A 24,187-nucleotide genomic window follows, 5' to 3' on the forward strand; every position below is an offset into this window, starting at 1 on the left:
ATAAAAATGCATCACATTCAGGGATATTTATAAATGTGAACTGCTCACTCCCCTCCAAGCTTAGGAAAAGTAAATGTTATCCATTTTCACGTAGTTTTTTAGCCAAAGTCTTTTAAGCATATAACTTTACAGCTTTCATAAAAAAAGGCATAAAAATGAAAAATGTGTTTTGCAATGAATCTGCCACTGATATGAGTGTTCAATTAAATGGACCATGCAAGAAAAGAGGAAAGATCTGCTACTGGGGTATTGCCAATGATATCCTTTGACACTTCTATGGTCTCATGTGTTCCCGATCAAGCAGTACAGAGCACTGGAAAATCCCAAACCAATTAGCTTGAAACTAGAGCAGTCTGTATACATTTGATATGCAGTCAGAGGACCCTGACTTGAAATGATTGGCACTGAACTATGGCCTTTCTATTAACTTACCTTAAACCATTTTTGCCCTTTTGTCGACACAGAAATTCACCAACTCTATTTATACCTTGGAAAATTGCATGTTTCTGCTTAGACAACAGATTCAAACTCTGTTTTTACTAGTGGCAGCCATTTGGAATTCTTTCCTACCACACTGTATCCCATTTCACTTTAAATCTTCTCTTCTGGACACACACAAGATTCATACTTCTGTAAAATCTAGTTACCAAATCTGGTCATTTATCATTGACATTACCCAGAGAATATGTAACTGGTTCTAGTCCAGCCCTTAAATTTGTTGTATTTTGTTCCCATCACATAAATTTCAGTTTTCCTGGTGCAGTTTGGTACATTTCCCAGTGTAAGATACAGGCTGCCATACAAATTGTACTGCATGTGCAGAGACAGGAGTGTCAGCTGTGCTGTGCTTTGTCTTGAGCCCCAGCCCTCCCTCCTGTCCTTCTGTGCAGCTGCTTTGAGGACAGATGACTATGAAACAAAGACTGTTAGTTGATCCATTTGAGCCACTGCTGAAGCTGCTCAATGCTGAGATTGCCATGGCTCACAGAGCTGCCTCCTACCTTTGTGGTGCAAGTTCCCAGGAAGAACCAGGATGGGAAATCACAGAGAAGGACAGACAGACTTTCCTGATGGCAGAAAGCCTGCCTGCAATCTGACCTGGGAACCAGTGTTGAGTGCCCATGATTTCTCTAGCTGTAATCTTTTGATTTTGGTACAACCCCCTGAACACCAGATAGTGAGAGAGCCATTGGTTTGGGGAGGCAACTCCTCTGTCCAGCCACTCATTCTGACTGAAGAAAGAAAAGGAAACCCTAAGAAAAGGGTGCATAAATATTTCCATCCTCTAGTCTGCCACACACTTATCCACATAGAAAGATGTATTTAGAGCATAGCAGAAGCTCTTAATGAGGTGAGAAAAACAGAATGCCCCAGAGAGGAGCTTTCCTTATGAAGCTAAGAAGTGGAAGTGTATCCTGAATATATTTGCAGTTTTGCTACCCACTGGCTTACCTTCCATAAAGCTGAAGTCTTCCTTTCCCAGTGCTAGAAATCTGGAACTACTCATAATGATTAAATTCCCTTAAAGAAAAATAAGAAAGAGAGAAAAGGAATTATTTATTGCCAAGGAATGCACGAACTACTGGAAGAAAAATTTTAGAACTGTTTAACACAATGTAACAGAGAGGTTATGCCAGTCTTCAGGATAAAAAAAAATAGTCTCCTGAGGAATTCAGCTTCTTACTTACTGTCTTATGTAATTTCATTCTCCTCTATATGGATATTATTTAGTTTAAAATATAAAAGTAGTATCAGATTTGTTTTTCATATGCAAGACATCCGATTTCCACCAGTTCAAAATTAATCTGCTATGGCTGAATTTGTGTTCTTGGGCATAAGGAAAGATACTTAGAGCAGGTTTCAAACAATTGACATGTAAAGGACCTGCCACTACTCTTCCAAACATGTCCAATTCAGATGCATCTTGATCTTTACTGGTAGAAAATGCAGTTCAAGGTTTTGCTCTCTTCATGGCAACTCACTTAAGTTTCCTTTTTGACTACACTCACCAATGTATCCTGAGCAAGCACATGGATTCCCTGCCCTGCATTTGGACAGTCGACCCCTACAGCAGAGAAAATGGGACAGATGTCAATCTCAGGGACATGTGCCATGGCAGATTTTGTGATTGTTAATAATGTTTCTTTCTCAGGACAGGACAACCTTGCCTAGACTTCCCCATGGAAAAGTCTCTGCTCTGTGCTAACCCCTTCACATTATTTGGGAGAGTATTAATTTTCTCATGTCAAAACTGGGAAGTATTCTAACAATTGTTCAAACTGATGCCCTGAATTTAATTGTTTTACTAGCATAAACATTTTCCAAAATATCTCAAATCCACCTCATTAAACTTGGAACACTAAGGAGTACACTTGAACTGGTTTGCACAGCAGGCACAAATCTTAGTGTGATACAAGTTCTCATTGGTCCTTCTGACTTAAACTGGAGTCTCAATACTGCAAGGTAGTGGTAATTTGGGAACAGAGGAAAAATGGTGATGACAAGTAAGAACAGCATTAAGAAATAAACTCAAGACTGAAAATGTTGAATAAATGTATCTATGTAGCTTTTAAAACAAATGATAGACATGTCTCAAGACTGCTGAAATAATATTATGCCTCAATTTTTTCCCATAACTTTATTCCTTTGTTTAACCAGGAATAATTCAGTACAGCTGAAATTTGGGAGCTGAATTGAAATGCAACTGGGACTAATCCCAGTAAAGTTACTTGCCTCATGCCAGCTATTGACTTCAGTACAATGAGTAATTTTAATTGCATCATGAGTGTCCGAAACACCTTCTATTCAACAGACCTCTTGGAAAAGTGAAGGCTTCTTGTTGAGATAAATCCTTTTAATTTCTTTCTTTTTTATAGTGTGTGAGAACTTAAAAAGAACTTAATCATCAAACTCCAGACTAAATTAACAGTAGGGTTCAGAACAAAGTAAGAGGACTGGAAAACATGCAACTCTTTATAATTAATTTTCATTCCCAGTGAGAAAATGAACTGATGCCATTAAAACCTAAAATACAAGTAATTGTATTTTGCATATCACTACATGGACACCTTCAGAAATGCAAGTTTGGCGTTCTCACATTTGTTGAAACAAAAAAATCCAAATTTATCTTTGCAACTGTATTATTATTTCTTAATTATTTCAGACCTTTCATCTATTGTATCATGAACTTTTTTACAGAGAAAAACAAACAATCCAATAATAAAATTTGTGTAATTTCATGGTTTTAACTTCCTTTCTTGTGAAGTGGTCAAAAAGAGCCTGTTTATTTATTCTATTTTCATTACAGAACATTTTGGCAAAAACTTAATTCTGGAGTAACTTCCTTGACATTTCACTTAGCAGTGTAAAGAAGAATGAAGAGGGGCAAAGAAGAATTTCCACCTGGAAACATTTTTTTTTTGGTGCCACCATTATTCTGTGACATCCACCAGCTATTCAAGATCTTCCTCAGTTACAAGAGAAAATGATATTTGTATGTTAATAATATATGGTTATGTTATGTTATGTTATGTTATGTTATGTTACGTTACGTTACCTTACGTTACGTTACGTTACGTTACGTTATGTTATGTTATGTTATGTTATGTCATGCTATTTTTTACAGTATGTTTTGTTCACATACAAAATTGAGGTAACAGTTCACAGTTATCCTAAGACATTTTGTTTGATGAATCATCTAAAACTGCCCCTAATCTGCATGAGATATAGGCTTTAAAAACTGAAAAAAATCTTCAGGAACTCACCAGTTCTGAGGAAGATCTTTGCAGTATCAGGATCAAAGCAAAAGTGTTCCTGGAATTCCTTCTCAGCAGAAGATAGTGTTTCAGGAAATCATCACTGGGTCAAAACCATGTATGGTACATTGATATACAACATCCCTGAAGAGTGTGTCTGTATCACATTAAATTCCACATTAGCCCAGTACAATGTGTGTGATGTATAGGCTTGGCTATGCCTCTGCACAGTTAAAATAGATTTGTAGATCAGTGTTTTCCTTATGTGTCAGGAGAGCTGTTGAAAAAAAAGTACCCCATAATATCAGGAAATGGGAAAAAACCTGGGAATGTGGTTGCATGTAAGGATAGAAACCCCTAGTAAACACTGTACTCTGAAACTGAAAGACTGTGGAGCAGTTATTAAGCCCATTAAAGCAAACAGAAGTAATTCTGACCACGAGAATTAATGCAATTCACATACAGGCTTGGGTTCTCTGAACAAGTTTGCATAAAACAAGAGCAAACCTGAAACCTTGTAAAAAAAAAAAAAAAAAAACTAAACTCGAACTGAACCAAGCCTTTTCCTGAGGGTTGGAAAAAAATTTGATTAATTGTTTAATTTTCACATTCCTCATCTTTTCCATTTTCAGCTGGGAGAAAAAGGGGACAAGAGAGCATTTTGTGGTATTTTTACTGGCCTGACTGGAGTTGAAGAGGTATTAGAGGTAATCTCATGAGAAAGTTTGACCTTGCAAGATTTCCGATTGATTTCTAAAGCCAAAAGATTCAGATACATTTGGATAGACTTTGAGCAAACATCCAAATTTCAGCATGCCTGCCTGAAATGAATATCCAAATGTTTTTATAGACCTTCCTTCCTCTCCTTGATGAACACACATTTATATTGTGTGCACATTTGGTTGTGTTATTTGGGATACTTGGGAAAATACATGTACATTCAAGTTCTTGTCAGAGGGATTTCGGGGTTGAACTGCTAATTCATTACTTAAAATAAAAGTTGATATGAAACATAAGTGCTAAGTACTCCAGAAAGTGCATTATGGAAAAACAGTTGAGCTATATGCAGTCTTCAGTCTCATTAAGAAGTGAGAAAGAGATGGAATGGAAAAAATTAACTTGTCAACATAGTCATATATAATTTTCAAAGAGCTCAATGTGAGCACAAGATGTTTCACTGACCATTGAAATAAATCAAAAAGCTGTGAATTGTTTCAGAGATTTATTGATTTAATTACTGATCATAACACAATGTGTTTGTTCTAAAGTAATCCTATAAAAAAGGAAAACACATATTTATGCATCTCTTGGACTGAAAAGCAGATCCTTTGAAATGGGTGTTACAGACTGTAAATCTCTCATTTACTATGCAAAGCTTTAAAAAGCTTTCTACAGAGAAGTGCAGCATCAACAAAGCATGCTATATGTTAGAGATTCCAATTGAGATCTTTTTGACCTCAGAGTAGCTGAAGATTTCTCTATGATCTCAGTCATCACTGAAACCTGAAACAAGAAAGGAGCACGCTGACCAGGAAGGTGATTTAGCATGGGAAAACCATTGGCATTTTTCAGTTTTACATGCAGACAGCACCTAAAAGAACTACCCTGAAACACTTGTACCAGGAGAGCAGGAGCCTGAAGCAAATTACCTGATTATTATTCTATATGAATACTTTCCAGCATTTCAGTATTTGAATATCCTGATTCATTAATTCAGTTAAGCACAAGTTGAAGTCTGCTGAGGACTGAAGGTTGTTGTGAAAGTGCTGTCCTGGGACAGGTCTGCATAGATATGGAAGCCAGTACAATGGAGGAGTACAGGAAATAGAAGCTGAAAAACTGACATATAATTATGGATAGGCAGTGAAAAGGGAGAATAAACACAACAAAATGCAAGAGAAGTCACAATGATTAAATTCATTGTCTTATGATCGATCCCTTTGTCAAGGTCAGGTTTTTCTCCTCAGGACATTCTGCTGAAAAACCTTTGCTGGACTGAAGAACTTTGTTGGGATTGTCCAAAGAACCCACAAGGCATGTGATAGATATTTTTTGTCATGACAACACAACACAGTTTATACATTTGTTTGAACAATACTTGTAATCCAGAAATTTCAAAGGTTTTGATTTTCAGGGGTTTGACTCTTTTAAAATGGGACCAGAGTAAGTTTGTGTGTGTTTAAAATGGGCAATCAGGGTGCAAGGCCCCATGAAATGGAAAGTGGAGTAAGTGAATTCAACTTAGTGTTTTAGAATAAAAAGTATCTCCTCCCATAAGAAATTGAGAACAACACAAGGATTCCCATCTATTTTACTTCTGGTCCATTTTCCACATCCAGGGTGATGAAATTAAACAATAATTAATATTATTTATTTGAGACAAAATTTTATTTTTCAGGCTGTCCACTGGCAAAATTAACTACTAAACTAAATCTCTGGGATTTCATTTGGACCTGGTTTTTGTTGGTCATTAAGGAATAAAAGTTAGTAACATCTAAAATAGTGTAACCTACATCTCCCTCAGAGCTGGAATAAACAGAAATTTTTAGTGATCTATAAAGTTTTATGTGTGACTGAACTTGAGTCAACAGTGTTTCAGTGGGATTTCTAGAAACATCAAAAGAATAAAAAGTCCAAATATAACACCATTCCACTTTGGTGGCTGAGAGTTAATAAAGTTAAAACCTCTTCCAAACTCTGTCATTTAACTCTCTATCATAACTCTTGTTACACTAAGGTTCGTTGCCAAGAATTCATAGTTGTAGAAGCAGCAAATGAAAAATGGCCTGAAAGAGCAGAGTTTTGTTAGGCAACACAGTCCAGGTACTAGATTTTGGCTTCTATGAAAGAAGGGGAGGTGGCCAAAACAACTTGAATGTAACAGCCTCCTGATATTATGCAATTACGTAACAATGAGTCTTGTCATTAATATCCATTTTAGCTGTCTCAAAGTCCTCAGCAATCCAATGCCAAAACCTCTCCCAAAGTGCATCAAGTCAATAGCCCAAAGAGGTTCCCAAGACCTAAGCAAGCAGAATAATAATGATAGCTGAGAATAAACACCTTTGTTCAGTAAAATTAATGATTGCAATGCTAGAGTTTGTGACCAGGTCATTACCTTAAAGGTTGGTCTCAATGTGGCAGCTGAGCAACCATGATGAAAAAGTTCATATGCAGAGGGCACAAAGCTGTTCTTTCCTCACTCATAACCAGGCCAAGGAGGGAAGACCTTGTGAGTGAAAATCTGAGCTGGATTTGGCCACATGTCAGTGGTGTAGCCAGGGATGCTGTGGCTATAAGATACTGCCATTATCTAGGGCTTGTTTTGACTAACACAGGCAGGAGAAGAGGAGAAGAGATGAGAATACAAAGAATGTATGTAAGACAGACAAAACAGATGAAGCAGCAGAGGCTAACACAGCACTGACCCAGAAATTGAGCTTCCCTTGCTGGGCAGAGGTGCAATTATAGGGAAATTCTTGCACTGTAGTTCAGTGTAGGCAGAGCTGACCACCCACACTCTCTGCTGCAGCCATTTGAGACTTGAGGCCTCACAAACGTATCTGCTGGAGGGAGGAGACTGTCTAGTTTCTATAAAGTCCCTAATTTGTTACTGATTTCCATAGGTTAGGCACATTAGGTTAGGCACTTAATGCCTTTCGTGGACATGGCCCCCTATCCTTACAAAAATAAGATGGTTTGGATTTCTTATTAACAATTCCAAAGAGAGATTCCTCATAGTCACTGCTAACACTTCTAAAAGCAGCAAAGGCTCCCATGTGATGTGCAGGTCAGAGACAGGTAGCAAAAGCCACAATTCTTCTCAAGGTCAGTTGTGGTGGATGACCTCAGTGTGAGTTAGATGAATGTATATGTGAAATACAAATTGAACAGGGTTTATCAGGTATGCTGAAATCCCAGTCTTGCCTATGCTAGACCAGTTCAGGAAGGGAGTTATAGAGTTTATTTCTCTGTCCCCAGATGGAGAAGCCTGCAGGGGAAGTGAAATTAAGTATTTTACATAGTATTATTCCTTTTGCGTAGGGGATGGACAGATGAAAGCATAGAGGTGACTAAGGAAGAGGAAGAAGTGGTGATCAAGGCTGTCATCTCTGTCAGATCATAGGCAGAAGCTGACAGTTTGATAGGCCAATATATTTGACAGATAGGGTGAGGCTAAATGTGAAGGATGTTGAAGGCAAAGGTAAGTTGCTTGTGTTCAAAAATGTGAAACCATTGCAAGGACACAAGGAGAGTGGTGATGCAGCCAAAGGAATGAGCTGGGAACAGGGTTCTCATCCTGCTAGATGGAAGGGAAGGCAGCAGTAGTGCTGGAACATGGCTGGAGACCAGATTATTCCAGACAAAAGACAAAAAGATGCAATACTGCTATGAGCTTTAGCTGGCTGCTGAAGGATGAATCTGTAAGCTATTATGTAAGAGGAGACAAATTGACTTGGCTCATACAGTGACTGAAAGAGGGAGAAGAATCTAAAATTTTGCCTGGTCATGGGCTGGAGAAAGTACGAAGTTAAGAGCAGTGAAAAAATTGGGATAAATTTACCATAGATTTAGTTTTAGACATTAATGATTGTCAGAGATATGGAAGTGAACTGTTAGAATGAGGATTACATTACACAGGAAGAGAGAGAATTTGCAGAGGTAAATATTTAGGAGATGGGCACCTACAAATGGGATGGAGCTAAGATCTTTAAAGAAATTTCTGCCTCTAGACTTCTCCTGTTGTCTAGGCAGCTGGAAAAGTCATGGACATCACCACGTATTTGCTTACTAAAGCACAATTTGCTAAATTTTATTAAGTTTTTCTCACTTCTACAACAGGTTACATTAGTTACATTGCCAATTAACTCCACTCCAGACATGCCAGATACTGATGGGGAGGTAATGGCAATAATGGTCATAATACAGTTTGTGGGCTTATCAAAAAGGACAATGCTTTCAGTGCAGTGATAAGACTCGCCCCAAAATGTGACAATTTACTGGATGCAAAATTGACCTTGTCTTCTATAGATTTTATATAAAAATCAATGGACAGGGAAATACTTAATGGACATGTCATTCTCATCAAAACCACCAGGCTGATGGGTTTGTAGCCAGGTTGGATTAAGTCCCAACAGCATACTGTGGTTCATTTTTTCTGTACTTGCCTTGCTGCCCCTCTCCTCAGTAATTTTTATTGATGGACTTTCACTCTTCTTGCCAGTCTCAAGAGAAATGAGGCAGTAGGGGCTTCTGTGCTTTCTTTTGGTCACTCATTTAATTATGGAATGGCAGACTTGGTATCTAACATGAGACATCAAGATGAGTTGGCCTTCAAATTTGCTCCAGGACCCATCTTGTGACAGGTTTTAACTTCACCAAAGAGTATCAACAACATTCTCACAGATTTTTTCTGAGAAACCTCACAGAAACTATTTGAAGAGACAGTAGGACTATCCTACCTATCCTTTTTTACTTCCTGCAAAAAAAATTCTTGAGAATGTCTAAAAATCAGAGTGATAGCTGGGATGCTAAGACTTGTAAACAGAACATCTTACCAACCTTTTTGGCTTAAGAGAAAAAGAAAAGAGGCAAGTCTTTGTATACCTGAAATAATTATTAACAGTTTTTATCAGGAAGAGACCAAACATGTTCAGCATCTTTTATAGTAAACATGTCTGGTGGGTTGAGGTAGAGGAGGGAAAATCATACATACTTTTTATACAGTCTGGTTGGATAGCTGGCAAGTGCACCTGTAGGGCATATGTGAATGTATAAACCCACACATGTTCACTTAAAAGGACACCGTCAGCTTGCTTCAGAGTTTTTGTTTGCTCTTTAATCTGCATTAATACCCTCTTAGAAGCTTAAACCCCATTATTTATTTCCCTATTGATTTCCTTCTTCTCTTTCCCCTTGTCAAACCCTGTGTGTGTTTGTTTTGCTTTGTTTTGAGTGGAGATAAAATTAACACAGCTGGTCTTATTTAACAACCCAAACAACTCCAATTTGTACCACACTATCAGGGCAGTGAGAGCAAGGACAAGAGTGTCAGCAGACAGAGTGCTGGGTGGGCACACCAGGGCTGTGCTGCTTGATGGTGCTGTGCTTAGGCTGGCCTTTGAGAGGGCACCAAGGCAATGCAGTTCCTGCTTTGGTCACCTGGACCTGTGAGGGAGGACAGACACATTAAAGAGGTTCAGTTCCTCTAAAAATGTGAGTAGCCACTTGCTACTTCTTCTTGAACAAAATGAATTAAAAAACAACAGTGGCCTTTTTCTTAGTCTGTGCAGTCAGGTTAACACAAATTTGATTGTGTGAAGGGTTGTGGTATAAGTGCTGCTAATTTGAGCACTTCTGTTTTCAGTTCTTGCTGCTGTTATGAGCATGGGTGTGTTTGCAGAGATGCAGAGCTCCATGAAGAGCCCTGGGGACAGAGGCTGCCTCTATTTGCCATCACCTCGGGGTACTGCAGGCAGCAGGCACACCATAGAAGTCAGCCAGTAAAAGTCCCCTGCTCCTTGCCCTCTCCACATGTAAAGGGTGCAAAGAAGAGCTTGCCAGAAAAGCAGTGGTGGCAAAGAGTCCTTCAGAGTATGGGCTTTCCAGGTAGATTGAAGTGGGGAGAAAGAAAAGATCAGGGAAGGAAGGAAAGGAAACTTTCCTAGTGAATCCTCTCTGCACTGGGTCTGTGCTGCGACCTACAGCTACCTTTGGGAATTTAACAATGGTCATTGCTCACTTGGGCTTTGCCTGTAGGATCTGTTCCAAAACAGATTAGTTTAGCTGCTGACTTTCATTTTAAGGTATTTGATCAAGTGAGGAGACTGGCAAGAAAGCAGACAATGTTCAAGGATCCAATAATGTTTCTGTCTTCATCTTTGCAGCTTTGTCAAAATCCGGTAACTCCCCTTTAAAGTTCCACATGGATGAAAGGGTTTTGTGCATTCCCTAAATTTTCACTCTAAAGGGAGGACCGTTGCCTTTGGCAGTTTGCTTAACACTGAAGGAAGGCAACCAGGACTGGCATTAGCCCTGTGCTGGTGTTCTCTCTGCTGGTGTGTTTGGACCAGTTTGCAAATGAACCCTTTCAAGTAGAAAGTGCATGAAGGTCTCATTAAACTAAGTACTTGGATAAAACATACAAAATAAGCTGTGCAAGTGATCCAAATCTGGTGTTTCATCTGTTTTTTAAGATTTCAGAGGACTATTGTCCTTTGGAAAATGACTCTCAAAAGGTTGCCATAAAAGACCAGATTCTAATCTCAGCAAAAGCTATCAAAGCAAAGAGAAATAACAGAGAAATAACAGGAATAACAGTAGAGTGAAATTCACACCCAGCCTATTTCTGGATTAAGTGTTTTATGTTCCCACTCAGTTTTCAGCTTGTCCCAGGATCAAACAACCCAAAAACTCCGCTTGTTGCACCAGCCCTTAAGCCATTCATTGATTATGTGGGTTTTCCTGTTCCTTTCATCTGCTGCTGAAGGATAATACACGAAGGCAAAGAACACACTCTGAAAAAGCCGAGGAGAAAAGGCATCCTCACAAGGAGGTCAGACGTGGCTGTTTCATCCTCTTGCACCCTCCTGGCAGGGCTTTTCCCCCTGGGCTGGTGGGATGCCAGGTTCAGGGCTTCCTTCTGCCATCTTCTGCCCCTTCGCAGTACTGCGAGCCAGGAACGCGCAGCTCAGCCTCATGCACAGCTCTCTGCTCTGTGCCAGCGGGACCTGGGCTTTTGCTCAAGGTTAGATGGTCTGATCATACATCAGGAAATAGCACAAATAACCTGTTTGCAATAGTAATTACGCTTTATGGGAGTGATGCTCTAAAGTGCTTTTAGGCAGCCCTGTTTGGACACATGCATTAAAGAGAATAGCTCACATATATAAGAAAATGGTTTTTTTTCCTGAGGTTTTTTCACCTTGACCTTGTGGTGGTAGCTGTCTCCACTCCTGTAGAGAAAGGAGCTTCATCCATCCAAATGAGATAAGATGCCCAGCGTTTTTGGAAGACAACCAAGAGGGCACTCAAAGAAGAAAGCAAGAAACCACCTACTTTCACAGAGTTAGTAGATGGCAGCACACTCCTCTAGAGGCTCAGATTTTTTGCTTCCTCAAAAAAAAAAAAAAAAAAAAAAAAAGAAAAACGAACTTGCTTTGCCCCACTTTGTTTTAAACTTTTAGACTGAAGGATAGCATTCACTAAGAGGTAAGGCTACTAAATAGATACCTCCCAAGACTTCCCCCACCTCAGTACTCATTAGTCCTTTTCATAGCTGGGTGGATTATGAATATTTGAAAATATTTTGCATACATAAACAGGGCATTGTTTAGTTTCTGCTGTATCCATCCACCGTGCTGCCAGCTATCACAGAGCATCCAGGTTCTGCACTGGCATTCTGCTGTTTGTTTTCTTATCAGTTGGTAAGTAATGTTTTCATCTTTTGAGACTACCTCAGCTACCAGCTATATTTACACATATATTCTGTGAGGCATTTAAACAAAGATAACCGTGACAGCTTTCAATTTATGTTCCTGCTGTTTGGGTCTAAGGTACAGCACCACCCAAGAAGGAGGAGTTCAGTTATTTTCTGTTTTTTCCTAAGAAACTGATTTATATTTTCTCATATATTTCTTCTCATCTCATTTTGGCCCTCGATGTATCTCTTTCTTGTCTCTTTACAAGTATTTTCTCAGAAATATAAGGTTAAAACCCCATTCACCTCTGACTTGGAGTTATGGACATGGAAGTCCCTTCCCAGCCAATTTCTATGAGCAACTGCTTCTAAAAGCTCAAATGACAGCTTTCCTGGCAAAATGCTGCTTCTCATTTCCCTTCTGTTGTTATATTTTTTGTCCTTTAAAAAATAATTAATGCTTTCTGTTCTGCTTTCTCTTACCTTCCTCTAATCTTTGTTTAATTTTTGACTTCGTACATTTGTTTTGGAAAGGTCCTTCTCTTTGCTCTTTCTAACAACCTTGTGTACTACATTTTATGAATGGTTGTGACTTTTACAGACTACAGCTTATTTTTGTGTGTGATTTTGCAGTGCTAAGGTTTTCAATAAAATTCTTCTCACCACAGATGTTTAGCTAAGTAAAAAGCTGACCTTTTTTCAGTTCTACTTGGGGTTACTTTCATGTGTTGTTAAGCACATCTAGTTAACATTGGCACATTAATTTTGTCATGAGAGTGGAGACAATAAAAGCGAAGTAAACCTTGATTAAGATCTCAAAATACAGAGGTTTTGGTTTTAGGGTTTTTTTATGTCATCATACTGTAGTTTATTTTAACAGAAAACAATTTACTTGACCAAATCTTTTGGGGCTTTCTTAGCCTGTAAGGTTTGTTTCCTTGCCTATGAATACAAATACAACTATGTCTTTTTCTTTTTTTTTTTTTTTTTTTTTTTTCTCAGTTAGAGGCAGTGTCTGTGCAGTTCTGAGCAAGATGTAGGTTTTATTGTACCTGGCTGCCCAAACAGCCTAGGTGTCAATGAACCTTTCCAAGCAAAGCTCTGTATACAGAGCTGGTCACTGTGAGTTAAGCAGAGCTCTGACACAGCACAAGTCCAGGACCTTTTCAGGGCCAAAGTCTGAAGCAATGAAAAAACACAAGTAAAATGATGCTATTTACACACTGAAGAGTAAGATAAATTCAACAGAAAAAACCTTCCAAGAAACCAATGAAAAGGTGCAAAGCATTATGAAAAAGTTATGTTTAGTTTAGGATTTCTGGAACAATACTATCTTATTAAAATTTGCTGAAAGATGCAGTATAAATTTCACCCTAGTAAAGAAGCTGAGCATACCCTGGAAAAAGAGAGTTTAGTAAATGAACATTTTATTTGCTGCAGTGTTTTTTCTGCTGCAGTTTTTTCCTTCCTGTATCTTCAGCAAATGTGTGCATTACAGTACACACCAAATTTTAATTTAAACAGTAATATGCCAGGCACCAACAGTTACACATCATTACACACAAGTTCTTTTCATCCCTTGAGGTGTGTTAGTACATAATGTGTAAGGCATACATATGCCTTACATATATATAGATGATCAAAGTATCCATCATTACATCAGTTTCACATACAAATTATTGTTATCTACAAAAATTATTTATTAACAGAATAAAGGAGAAGAAAGGCTGGGTGCAATTTCAAATTAGGGTTTCTTTCGCTGAACTTCTGGTTACATGACTCACAAATGGAGGGGTGTGAATGTGCATCTAAAGCTGTGTTTAATTTGTCTGTCTGTTCTCTGCTCATAGTTTATTGTGTAGCACAGCACTTGTATAGCCCCAATCTCTCTTGATTTCCCTTGCCCTAAGCAGCCCACAATGTTCTTCCTTCCCCTGCTTTCCCCAGTATTTCCCTGTCATTGACTCTTTGCCCTGTTCTCTCCTCTTCTCCTGATTCTGGAGCCCAGCATTTGGTTTGGAGAAGTGTTGGGATTGCAAAAGCCTGTTTGAGTGCAGCAGTCAGGGTCGGTATTGCTTGGCCATGCCCCAAAAGACTTTCTGTAACCAGAGCTGGAGCCAAAGCAGTTATACCAATTTGGCAAATGTAGAGGATTCTTCTGTGCACCAAGCACACTGGGATTGCTCTTTAACTGCCTTTAAGTTTTCTCGTGAAATCTGCAGTGACGCCCAAACAAGCCTAATGTGGTTAAGAACTCGGTCCAATGATCTCACATCCTCCACTGCAGTTGAAGGCTCATAAACACATTTTGTCTGTATTGGTATGTTGTCATAATTTGGGAGACACATTGCCTGGAAACACAATAGTTGGTTATGAAAGTGTAGTTTGATGCTGAGAGATCACAGCCAGATGTTACATTCCAGTAATCAAAAATGAGTTATTGCAGGAACATATAAAAAGTAGTGAAATGCTAATTTTATATAGCTCTTTTTCCCCCCTTTTTCTTAAAAAACATGATTTATTTTTTGTTTTTGAAAGCAGAGACTACGCAGAGGAGACAATGGTGACTAGACTACAAGGAGAAGAAATCCAAATAACTATAGAATAAGTAGAGCTAGTTGGGGGAGGCACTTAATATTATTCATTAATTTAGGATGCATATCTGATTGCAGAATGTATATCTGATTACGTGAATGAAGCATAACAGAGCTCCAAGAAATGACCAATAGACTGTAAAATCAAATGGTGCAGGAGTAAAGATGGATATTAGAAGATATGATAGATAAAATATTTCACAGGAAATTCAGAATTTGCAGATGCCTGGTGCACAAGGCAATCTCAAGGCCATTCTTCCAGAGAAGTTGCAGAATAAAAGTAGAAATGCAAGAGCTGTTTTATATCCCATATTTCTATCTCTATATTTATCTATAAAGCATGTGGTGGGAAGCCAGACAGGGGAATATCTGTTAAACTAGTGAAGAAGGAGATCAACAAAAGCTCTCTATGGGTAAGGAGATGCTTAAAATAGAGATGTAATCAGATAGTGCTGAAAGGGAAGATGCTGTCATTGAAGGAAATTAGTTTATAGAGGAACAGAGCAGAAGCAGCAAAGGAGCAGACTTGGGATCTTTATTTTTTAATATTTTTCCTGTAATGTGGAGAATGGGAGAACCCAATGGGTAATGATAATGATACAAGGGGTTGAGAGATGATCATGATATGAATAATTAGGATATGGAGAAAAAGCTGAATGGCCTGAGGCCTTGAGGAATAGAATGGGATGAATATCTGCAAAATATAATGTCAAGTATCTTGGACAGTGATAAGAAAAAAGATAAGAGAAAGTGAAGAAAACAAACTGCTAAAATGGAAAATAATCAAAAAAGACATAATATGGTTATCTGCGCTAACAAGAGAACACTTTAAATGACTCAAGAGTACTCACTGAGCTCAAAGACCAATTTCTTAAATTAAAAATTGTATTTTTATAGTTCATGAAATTATCCTAGTTGTGGCAGTGAAGTACAGTCTGGCTAAATGAGACTGGATTTTTATGTTCAGGTGAGGAGAGAGCAATAAGATCACCTATTCTGAAATTTAATGCAATATAGCCCATAGAAACCTACTCATTCATTTTTGCTCCAGGCTCAATTCCTCTCTTTGATCTAAAGTACATCTTTTCAGAAAGTAACTCAGATATAATTTAAGTGCTTCAAGTGAAGCAGAATCCACCACATTTAACAGCAAATTCTATTGAAACTGCAATGCAGATGGTTTGAGAGAAGAGCTTTTGACCTTCATGATTTTTTTTCTTTTTTTGCCATCGTTGACAGGATTTATGAGGAAATACATCAGACAGATCGTTGTGGAAGACATTAAACTTCCTACATATATTCTGATCTGATGAACTCCTTTTCAATATTTTTAGGAGTTAATGGCCTGTGGTATGTTTCTTCTGCTACTAAGACAAAGTTTAAAACCAGTGAAGTTATTACCATTTACACCAGGTAAAAATATGATCCTTTATGTATATGATTAACAGATGTTCTGGGATGAGTAAATATGTTCTAAGTAACCCAACAGAATGTAAAACATCTATAAACTATGCATCTTATACCTATATCTTACATATAGCTATAGCTATATAGCTATATATCTTATCTCTTAGTAAAGCCTTAGTAAAGACTTTGGTTTATGGTGTGATTTGTGTTAAATTGTTGCACAGATTGAAAGCTTTTAAGGTAATGTCTATTTACTTTAATATTAACTTCTTAAATACGGCATATAATCTGAGATAACCCTTTAAATTCAGTCTAAAGAATTTATCTCTAAAATAAAAGATATTCTTGCCAACAAAAAACCATCTCACCAGTTTCATATACTTACAATGGATCACCTTCAGCTTAGAAAAAAAACTTTTTTCTAACTGCCATTAAAGTTAAAGAGGCTGCCATTAAATGAAAGAGATCACATTTAAAATGTATGGAAAATAAATATCCCCATGGTAAGCTGTTCTGGGTTGCTGTCACAGAATAAATATGGAGTAGTGCAGGGTAAGACTAAATCAACCAACACAGCAGTACTCAGATGCAAACAGACATCTGATTTCTGTGTGGTTGGGTGAAAGGACAGGAAAAAAAGCTTTCAGACCTGTGAATAAATTTGACTCATGAAGAACTGTGCACCTCAAGACCCAAGCGTGGAGCTAAATCCAAGCATAGTTAAATAGTGATTAGAATGATGGTTATTCTTCTCTTTCAACATTTTTGTTTGCTGGTAATATATCCCTGGCACTAGATTCCCCTGATTCTAGAGGTCTTGGGCACCGTGGAGCAGAGTCCTGTGCACCCAGCAGTGTGTGCCCTGGAGGATGCTTGCACTGTGGCTGACATCTTTAGCAACAAGTTTATTGTGTACAGCACTGCGGTTACGCCTTAATTTTGGTACCCAAAGACTCTTTCAAAAGGAAAAATATCTTTGATGTCATATTTTGAACTAAAACCAAAATCAAAATCCTTGCATGAGAGTTGTTTTATTTTTTAGGCACCATCAGCACACTGTTAAGTATGTACTTTGTAAGGATAGTTTGAATATGATTAATCTGTTCTATGGTGCTATGAAAAGAAAGACAATGTGTCCAAACTCTACTTTTAGCTAGAGCAGTCAGCACAGGCATCTGGAGGTCAAGTATTTTTAGAGGTTTGACTTGGATTAGAGTCTGACCCCCATGTGCATGAATCATCACAGGGATTAATGAAGTGTATAAAGTGTGTGTGATTGTTAAACTCATCTGTGGGCACGACAAAGGAAGAAGTTCTTCACTTTGAGAGAGTAAAGGGTTTAGCAAAGAGAAGAAACAAAGCCTAGCCTTAAGCTGATGAGATTAATGGAAGAGTGTCTTTTATTATCTTAACTGCAGCAACTGTGTTCCAAGAAGGTAGGACATGAAAATGATCCTGTTTTACTTTTAGTTGTGAAGATTTTCTCTTTCCTCTTGGTATTCTCATCTCTGTTTTAAATGCTATCTATGAAAAAGATTCTATTTTAAATTAAAACTAGAGTTTTATTATTTGCATGTATTTACTGTAAGTTCTTCTGGCTCGTGCCATGAATATAAACATGGTTGCTCAAGATTTGGCTTTGGCCAAATACCTTCAAAGTGTCAAGTAGTTCTGATAATAACTCAGATAACATAAAATAAGGAGTATTTAACTGAATTTTGTCTTGAGTTTTTCCATCAGCTCTCTAACTGACAGAGGTCTCTGCCATTCCAGACATCCACCCAGGAAAAATATTCTGTGGCAGAGTAGTTCCCTAAAGATTGTCTTGCCTGTACTTGCAGAGGAGGATTTTACATTTTCAGAGTCAGCTTTAAGACCAGCTTTATGGAGAGCTTCAAAATCCTTCATGGATGGCATCAACAAAAGGCTTGTCTTCAGATGCTGCTCCCTTGGGGTGTCATAGTGTTTGTCAGAGAATGAGTCAAGGGGATCAGACAGCAAGTGAGGAAGCACATCATGACCTACAAGAGCCTGAGTTGGTCTCTAAGAACTCCTACAGCTACAAAAGCCCCAGGATTATTCCAGCATGTGTATTTTTTTCTTTCTATCTTAGGAAAGGAAAGTCTTGGACAACACTTGTAGCACTGAAGACACTCCTTTATACAAAAGCCAGGACTAGCCCAGCCCCATGTGTTTGTCTGATCAGAGGGAGGTAATCCCAGATAATTTGTGAAAGATGAAAAAAAGAGGAACTATTTTTACAGTAGTGGTTAGCATTTGAAGCTTAGCACTGGATGGTTCTGAGATTCCTCTGAAAGGAAAGTTCACCACTCTCAGCTCTGATTACAGGCTTGAGAGGCCAACAGTCCCTCAGCATGGGCTTCTGAGCTTTTCTGAGGAGGAACAGACTCTTTACAGCATCTTTCTTCAATGGCTTCAGAAGGAAATTAGTTTTTAGTGCAAATGTAAATTGCACATGTGCAAGTTATAATTCTGGATCATTGCCAGTAGGTAAAGTCTCTAACTCTGCTGTTTGGTAGTTACTATAAAGTTTTCAGTAATACTCTTCAGTTCCCTTCCTGTCCTTTCAGCTACAGAAAAAAACATTTGGAAAGAAAAGAGTCTTTTTATGTATAGAGGGGATAAATGAATAGCACTTGCGGGACAAAGATGAATGGAAATTGAAAAAAGAGTTTTTTCAACAAATGTTTATAGTCTGAAAATGACAGAACTTTCATATTCAAGTTTTGTAAAAAACAGGACTGAGGGGCAGAAATAAGAGTTTTGTGAGTGAGGGGATTAAACTGAAAAACAATACAAGTATCTGAATCAAGAAAGACCCCAGTGCCCACAAAGTGCTGCAGAGAAGCAGAGTTTAATGTCAGTGGGATTGTGAAGGTCAGTGAGCAGATGAGGGTTGATGGAAACTCCTCTCTGGGCTGTGAAAAGACCATACACATCTGGTAGAATACTCCCAGGGGATCTCTGAGTTCCAGGGGGTTGTGAAGCCTGTAGCTTGCTTGCTGTGCTGTGTTATTTTGATAACATCACTTTGTCTACAGAAACTAAAGTAAAGAAGCTCCCATTCAACTGTCAGAGCATGGATGTTTTATCTCAAATGAAACTTAAAGAATTAATGATGTTGAAAGCTAAAACTTACTTATTTACACTAGTTTCTAATCTTTTTTTAGGGTGTTTAGTATTTACTTACTTTGCCTCAATGAATGAGGGAATTGAGTGTCATATTATCCTGAAATAGAAGAAATACACTTGTCAAAATGAATATAAAATCTGCATTTTTGAGCAAAATTTAATGGCAGATGTTATGGACTTCCTGTGTACTAATTCTAAACATAACTAGTGAACACATTGCCTGCCTGTATTCTGCAGAATTTTCATAGAAAGCATTAAGAATACATTTTTATAGGGAATAATATAATTATAGTTGCATAACTCATGTCTATGAGACAAAAAACAAGAATGACCTGGTAAGTATCTGGTTTCTGACTGTACTGACCTGTCTGGGCCTCATATCACTGGGGTACTTCCCACCCATAGGTGGAGGGCAGCTGGGAAAATTCAGAGAGAAAGTGTCACATTTCTCTAACAGGTTTATTCCTTTTTCCCTGGAAAAAAATATGGCAGGAGAACAGTTAGACATATTATTTCAAATTTGCATTCAGACTGATTTGCCATGTAAACTTCTTTTGATTTACATAGGCATAAACAAAATTAGAATTATTTCCTGGTGTTTAGACCAGAATATGAAATATGCATGTCTTCTCCTAGATCAGGTCCCTCTGCTTGAAAAAGAAGGAAATATTCTAAAGAACCTTTTTGATTCTTCATTGACACAGGCTGTTCTCTGCATTTTTAAGGCATCTTTCTTCACAGCAACTGCACTTTATGACACAGACATTTTCAAGATATGCTGAAAATGACAGGGGTCAGAAATGCCACCCCTTCTGTAAGTCACAGCTCCCATGCATGGAGCCCTGCCTATATAATACCAACCTACAAGAAACATTTCAGCATGGGCTCTTTAGCAGGTATTTTTTTTACAAAGTTAAACTTTATAATATACTTACAGGCTGAATAGTGAGGCCCTTACTGACACTGATTATCATGTTAATCTGTGATGAATTAAATTTGAAACCACCAGAAGATTTTAAACTTGGATACATACAGTTTAAATGAATCCTGACCAGGTGCTGGGAAATAGGAAATCCCTGAAATAAGTTCTGTCATAAAAGAAGAGCTTAGTTCATCAAATACAAAAATGAGCTGAATTAAGTAAAGCAGCAGTAAACAAGTGCTGCAGAAAGTGTGTAAAGAGAAATACGTGGATGAGGTATGTGAGTTTATTCATACTTAAGGAATTATTTTACTTTAAAACTAGCCAAGTATCACTCAAAGGTTAAAGATATATATTTCAGAGAGTTTTCAGATGAAAGACTCGCAAGAAAACCAGTGGTGTATGTGAAGAGAAGGCTGTGCCCTTTGTGAGGCAGAGTGGATCACAAACTGCTTGAGGTTTGTTTTCTGGAAGAGTTGTTACTGCAGGGGAAGTGAGAGTGTTCGAGACACTAGACCTTGCTAAAACAGGAACATGTGAGTGTTGTTGGCACCAGGCCATGGAGTGCCTGAGTAGGAGTTTAGCACAGAGCTGGATGGGGATTTTCTGGTGAAACTTTTGTCAGAATAGGAACTTTTTCTGAAGATCTATCCCCATTTAGACTCTCTCCCCAGGGACAAGGTGTACATGGCTAATGTGAAAATTGTGGTCAGAAGGAAGGTATGACACACCTCTGACCAGCACCCTTCTGGCCAGCAAATTCACCTGACCCACAGAAATGCCTGGATCCTCTGAGAGCTTGTTATGAGGGATATTATATATCCACACTACCTTTCTCTAGGCCTGTGAGGAGAGGAGAGCATCAGGGTAACCTAGCTATACATTTCTCAGCTCAGAGCTGGGGCTAACAAGGCAGACAATAGGATCTCCTTGCTCCTATGTGTATGGACATGTCCTGGACATCCATGTTCATTTTCATGATAAAGCCCCTGACTCTTGTGAACTGGACTGTTTGCCACCTGAGTTTGGGCTATATCTTTTTATACAGAGTTTGTGTATCTCTTGGCTGGAGTGCAGAAGATAATAGCCATTTTGAAAGAAGTGTTTACATTGCTAATGTTTAAAAGCACCTGTTATTTAAGAATGAAAGTAAAAGCCCTAACAGGCAAGAAATCAGTTCCCAGTTAGTGAGACACTAAAAGGAGCCCAGCTCACTCTTGTAGCCCATAGCAGAGGCTTCAGATCCTGTTCTGAGACACTGCTCTGCTCATCATTGTATAGCTCACAGTATAACAGAGGAAGGGAAAGGAAGGAAGTCAGCAGCAATATCTGACAGAGAGAGGTCACACTAGATAGCTTTATGGGTGGATAATAGCTTGCTCTGAGCTGTAACTGGGGTGGGGCTGGGGTCAAAGAACTGCCGAGCTGTAATCCATAAGTGCCTCTGAAAGAATAGGCTTGCAGTTTTGGGCTACACACCCCACTATGGCAGCTTTGGGTCAGGACAAATCCATCTCATGGCAAAACTTCTGCATACATGCACACAGCACACAGTGCAACATAACTGAGATCAGATCCTCATTTCCTGTTGCTTTTTCCCTCCACTTTTTGCACCACTTCAACAGAACAAAGAAGTTCTATAAGTGAAAGATACATGCTCTTCCTTTAGGGCACTTTAAGAGCAGAAAGTGTCTGCTGTGGAATAGAGATGCTGTCCCATGGAAGAAACTCCAGTGTGGAATCCATCTCAGAATCCATCTCACATATCTTCAGATTCATGGATTCACTTTTCGGTCAGTGGCAAGAAACAGGCAGTTCAAGGGCACAGTTGATCTGTCCTGTTTTTATGCCTGCTTTAGGATAAACTTAATCACTTCTCAGCAGTCTTCATTCCTTGGAAGAAGCTGTGAAGGCACACCAGACAACTGATGCAGCCACCCATATGCATGGCTAACACTGCTTGAAAACACTCCTACTGCTTTTCACATGGTCAGCTGCAGTATCAACCCTGGATTCAAACATAGCAATCTATAGCCTGTGAGGCATGGAAGTTTCCAAGAAGTTTTGTGCTTATAATATTTTAAATCACATATCAGCTACCAAAAATCATGAAAATGGATTTAGACACATGATTAAATGCAATAGCGCTTTCTTCTACTTTTTATTCAGCCTTTGGAGTTTTGAGGTATATTTTTGTTATGCATTCCATTCTAATCCTTCAACTCAAGGCTTAAATCAAAGGATAGTTAAATGAAGGTAGGGATTCTTGTAACTGGTTGACTGTAGGATTTGAGTATAAACTCAGCTGTCATGGGAGTGCCACATATCAAAAATAAGAACTGTTAGGAAACTGTAGTATTTTGCTAAGAACCAGACATAAGAGCATTCTTCAGTTTTACAATTGAATTATTACAGGCTTTTATAATATTTCAATAAGATGTATTTGTTAACTGTAATTTGCTTGGGTTATAAATGGTTCCCTCCTTATCATGATTGACCCAGAGAGCTCTGAGAAATATCCTGGTGTACAGACTGATCCCTGGACTGGCTTTGCTGATTCAGGTTTACCAGAGAAACTAGAAAGGTGGCTTCATCAGATTGGTGATGCACCACTTAAACCTGTCCAGAAAGTCAATACACTGAGGACTTACACCTCAAAACTTGTAACTCAAAACTTGAGTAGTAGAAGATTAAGTACAAGCTTAGTCAGACCTTGTGTTGCAAGTGTGGGAAAGGGCAAGAACAGATACCAGGATTTTTCACTGGCTTGAAGGTGTTTGTGCTACTGTTTGCACTGCAAACATGCCTTTGTTAGGCAGCACACCCCATTTAGATGAATGTTGAAATACTGACAAGGCTCAGCATTTGCTTCACCTGGTATTATGGGTAAACAGCTAATTGTGAAAGCATTAAAAAGCTCTTATAATTTGCACTTCTGTTTAGACAGGAGTTAGGAAATGCAAAAAATTGCATTGAGTAGAGACCTCAGAGGAACAGGAGAGTTTGCAAGAGGTCAAGTATCCCTTTGGCTGAAAGACAAATGCAGTGACAGCCTGAAATCCATCTCTGCACACCTAATATAAGATGAATCTACTGATTCAGCAGATCCTGAGATCTACTGATCCCTTTGAAGCTTCAAGCTCCACTCTGGAGATGGTTCTCACCCATTTTCTCTGTTGTGCATTTATCACTGAGATGAGCAGAAATTCTGATCATCAAAAACCCTTTTATTGTCCACTATTCACACCCCACCATTCCAAGACTTCCCTGTTATGCATGACAAATAAATTTTTCACGTCAGAACCTGACTGTATGACTGGTTGTGCAATGAATCATCTGATATGGGGCTTTGGTCACATCCTGACCTTGTGGAAGCACCTCACAAGAGAGAAAAGGGAGGTTGTATAACAACATGAAAAATACTCAGAAGTGAGGAAGGCTCAAAGGTGAAGGAAGATAAAAGCATTGTAAAATCAACTGTAGCTGCTTGGGATGTGTCAAAGGGGAGGTGCTTTACTAGAGGTTCACTACAGACAAACTGGCTTATTCCTTTTTTCTACCAAATAATGCTTCTCTCTTTCCGGTTTCCGGTGTGAACACGTTGTCAGAGCTCCCCTGTTGTGGAGGGAGCTGTGTGTTGTGTCAGGGGGTCCCGCCCTGTGCCGCACCCAGGCTCTGCACTGATAACCCTCCTCTTCTAAGGTGTAGAGGAGCAGTAAGTAAACAGCTTTTCACAATTTTTTTTACTGGGAAAAGCCTTTGAGCATTTTGTGACACAGGCTTTGTTATTGGTAGGATATAGCTGATTACCTGAACAGTTAATGGAGGGGGAGGGTAGTGGAAACAATTTCATATACAGACAAATAGCAGCAAAATTTCTCATACCATTCCTGTGATTAATACACCTCTACAATCTACATGACCTTTGTACTTGTAG

General features: G+C 38.6%; 1 protein-coding gene across 2 annotated transcripts in view; it reads left to right on the plus strand.

Moving 5' to 3' along the window:
* The first annotated feature begins 12,108 nt into the window (after nt 1-12,108).
* Nucleotides 12,109-24,187, plus strand: part of TSPAN8 (tetraspanin 8) — a 29,614-nt gene continuing 17,535 nt past the window's right edge. Inside the window, exon 1 of one of the 2 annotated variants that reach the window (XM_079305154.1) lies at nt 12,109-12,181. The gene's annotated coding sequence lies outside the window, so the exon portion shown is untranslated. Of the gene's footprint in view, nt 12,182-23,863; nt 23,966-24,187 lie in introns of those variants that run through there. The other variant, XM_079305155.1, reaches the window with a different exon arrangement.

This window comes from Erithacus rubecula (genome assembly GCF_903797595.1).
Source record: "Erithacus rubecula genome assembly, chromosome: 4".
Taxonomy (NCBI): Eukaryota; Metazoa; Chordata; class Aves; order Passeriformes; family Muscicapidae; genus Erithacus; species Erithacus rubecula.